This window comes from Xenopus laevis, chromosome 8S, assembly GCF_017654675.1.
Source record: "Xenopus laevis strain J_2021 chromosome 8S, Xenopus_laevis_v10.1, whole genome shotgun sequence".
Classification (NCBI taxonomy): domain Eukaryota; kingdom Metazoa; phylum Chordata; class Amphibia; order Anura; family Pipidae; genus Xenopus; species Xenopus laevis.
In genome coordinates this window covers 96984633-96988837 of record NC_054386.1, presented here as the reverse complement: position 1 = coordinate 96988837, position 4205 = coordinate 96984633, and positions in this window count along the sequence as shown.

The following is a 4205-nucleotide window of genomic DNA, read 5'->3' as shown; positions in this document are numbered from 1 at the left end:
CTCATTCTGGGCAGTGTCATTCTGTGGCTACTAAAGCAAATAAAGTTCTGTCTTGTATAAAAAAGGGCATTAACTCAAGGGATGAAAACATAATTGTGTCTCTTTATAGGTCCCTGGTGAGGCCTCATCTGGAGTATGGGGGCAGTTTTGGACTCCAGTCCTTAAGAGGGATATAAATGAGCTGGAGAGAGTGCAGAGACTAAGTGCAACTAAACTGGTTAGAGGGAGGGAAGAGTTAAATTATGAGGGGAGACTGACAAGGTTGGGGTTGTTTTCTCTGGAAAAAAGGCGCTTGTGAGGGGACATGATTAGACTTTACAAGTACATTAGAGGACATTATAGACAAATAGCAGGGGACCTTTTTACCCATAAAGTGGATCACCGTACCAGAGGCCTCCCCTTTAGACTAGAAGAAAAGAACTTTCATTTGAAGCAACGTAGGGGGTTCTTCACAGTGAGGACAGTGAGGTTGTGGAATGCACTGCCGGGTGATGTTGTGATGCTGATTCAGTTAATGCCTTTAAGAATGGCTTGGATGATTTTTTGGACAGACATAATATTAAAGGCTATTGTGATACTAAACTCTATAGTTAGTATAGATATGGGTATATAGAATTTTAATTAAAAGTAGGGAGGGGTGTGTGTATGGGGCTGGGTTTTTTCATTTGGAGGGGTTGAACTTGATGGACTTTGTCTTTTTTCAACCCAATTTAACTATGTAACTATGTGTATCCTGTGCTTGAATGGCTGCCCCCGTGGCTACACAGCAGCTTGTTTATATAAACTATAGTAGTACTTATCTGTAATCTACTGTGTATCCTGTGCTTGAATGGCTGCCCCCATGGCTACACAGGCATGGCTTGTTTATATAAACTATAGTAGTACTTATCTGCTATCTACTGTGTATCCTGTGCTTGAATGGCTGCCCCATGGCTACACAGCAGCTTGTTTATATAAACTATAGTAGTACTTATCTGTTATCTACTGTGGATCCTGTGCTTGAATGGCTGCCCCCATGGCTACACAGCAGCTTGTTTATATAAACTATAGTAGTACTTATCTGTTATCTACTGTGTATTCTATGCTTGAATGGCTGCCCCCATGGCTACACAGCAGCTTGTTTATATAAACTATAGTAGTACTTATCTGTTATCTACTGTGTATCCTGTGCTTGAATGGCTGCCCCATGGCTACACAGCAGCTTGTTTATATAAACTATAGTAGTGTTTCTGAAACAAATACGCCACTTGTACTAGTGCAGTACATTACATTTTCATTACTTTAAAACACTTTCATTTCTTGGTGTTACTGTTCTACTTGCAGTCTCCCACGCTCAGTCCGTATATGTCAAGATCTACCCATATCAGGAACAGAAGAACACACTAATGCACATAACTGATTTATTACATGAATTTAATGTTTTATACACATTATAGAATACTGATACTAATGGCAGAAATATTTCCTGAAACATGAAACGAGCCAACAGACTCTATACAGGGAATGATGGGAAGATTATCTCAATATGTTACATCTGCTGATTATACAAAAAATATTTCAGGCATGGTAACTCTCTGGGTCACAGTTTTTAAGACATAAAAAGTAACCGCTACTAGTAGCATCTACTTTTTGTGGCTACAAAATGCCAAAAAAATACAGTGCCATAGACAATACTGAGGATTGCCTCTGCTAAAACACATGTAGGGGGTTATCAAAATCCAAAAATTTCTCCGAATTTTCTGAAAACAAATCCGCATGGATTTTCCCCCTTATTTATCAATACATTTTCCTGAAAACTCGATAAAATTGTGAAAAAATTCGAATCATACAAATGTTTCAGATTTGTTGCCGAAAACTGAAATCATGAAATCTTCGGATTATTGCATGAAACCCAGCACATATTAAGATATTTTCGGGCCATTTCCCATTGACTTACATAGTTACATAGTTACATAGTTACATAGTTACATAGTTAAAAAGGGTTGAAAAAAGACAAAGTCCATCAAGTTCAACCCCTCCAAATGAAAACCCAGCCCCATACACACACTGACCCCTTCATACACTAACTATAGAGTTTAGTATCACAATAGCCTTTGTATTATGTCTGTCCAAGAAATCATCCAAGTCCCTCTTATAGTCATTAACTGAATCATCACCCGGCAGTGCATTCCCCAACCTCACTGTCCTCACTGTGATGAACCCCCTACTCTGTTCCTTTAAATGAAACTTCTTTTCCTCTAGTCTGAAGGGGAGGCCTCTGGTACGTGATTCTCTTTATGGGTAAAAAGGTCCCCTGCTATTTGTCTATAATGTCCTCTAATGTACTTGTAAAGTGTAATCATGTCCCCTCACAAGCGCCTTTTTTCCAGAGAAAACAACCCCAACTTTGTCAGTCTCCCCTCATAATTTAACTCTTCCCTCCCTCTAACCAGTTTAGTTGCACTTAGTCTCTGCACTCTCTCCAGCTCATTTATATCCCTCTTAAGGACTGGAGTCCAAAACTGCCCCATACTCCAGATGAGGCCTCACCAGGGACCTATAAAGAGACATAATTATGTTTTCATCCCTTGAGTTAATGACCTTTTTTATACAAGACAGAACTTTATTTGCTTTAGTAGCCACAGAATGACACTGCCCAGAATTAGACAACTTGTTATCTACAAAGACCCCCAGATCCTTCTCATTTAAGGAAACTCCCAACACACTGCCATTTAGTGTATAACTTGCATTTATATTATTTTTACCAAAGTGCATAACCTGCATTTATCAACATTGAACCTCATTTTCCAGTTTGCTGCCCAGTTTCCTAATTTATCCAATTTATCTTCGGGACGTCTCCCATTAACTTCTACATGAACTCGGCAGGTCTGAGTTGGAGTACTTTTTTATTCCGACTTTTAACATCCTCAGAGTATAATAAATTCTGAAAAATTCGAGGTTTTTTCCCACTAAATAAATTGTGTTTTTTCCCCCTTTAAAAGTACAATGAGAAAAAAAATCAGAGTCTAATAAATAACCCCCCTGGTGACTTAGCAAAGCCAACTATCACTATTGTCTGTTTTGTAGCCATGACAAGTAGCTGCTACTAGTAGCTCTGTGTCTCTTCACCATTACCCGCTCGTCATTCAAACTCTACTATGTTGCATGAAGTTCTTCCAGGGTTTATTATAGCATTGAAACACAAACACAATTTAATAAATAATAACAAAAAAACATTTTCAGTTACAGAATAACAAGGGCCAAAATACTCAAGCCATGTTGGCCAATGTGTTGCACCAAAAACTTGGCACATTTTTTCTTGCTTCAGCAGTAGACAGACCTCACGCACACTGAAGCCAAAGCTACAGTATTTATTGGAATAATCATCCATTATGCAATAGTGCAATATAAATAGTGTGGTAAGTGTATATATAAATAATACTGATCTGCAGCTAAAATATAGTTCAGCTGGCAGCATTGTTTTTTACATTTACAAAACATATATAATAGGAATGAGTCCTGTATAGAGCACACCTGGGAATGGACAACTAGGGGCACATTTACTTAGTTTGAGTGAAGGATTAGAAGGAAAAAAACGTTGAATTTTCGAATGTTTTTTTGGCTACTTTGACTTTTGACTACGACTTCGAATTGAACGATTTGAACTAAAAATCGTTCGACTATTTGACCATTCGATAGTCGAAGTACTGTCTCTTTAAAAAAAACTTCCTACTTCGCCACCGAAAACCTACTGAGCATCAATGTTAGCCTATGGGGAAGGTCCCCACAGGCTTTCTAGCCAATTTCTGATCGAAGGAAAATCGTTCGATCGATGGATTAAAATCCTTCGAATTGTTCGATCGAACGAATTGCGCTAAATCCTTCGACTTCGATATTCGTTTAACTTCGAGGGTCGAATATCGAGGGTTAATTAACCCTCGGTATTCGACCATTAGTAAATGTGCCCCCTAATATCCGCTATTATAACTTAATGGGTTACATGTAAGACATTAACTTTTCCCAAAGCAGTGGTCCCTTGATTTCACAATGCTACACTTTACATTATCCCCATATTTGACACAATTGTATGCTATGACCTAACATAAACAATCTCCCACGCAATGGTCCCATTAGTAGCGTATAACTGATATTCTGCCGTTTTGTTATTCAGCATTTCTCTGTTCTCCGCCCTGTGCTCCATCCGAGGTCTGCTGTATTTCTTGTAT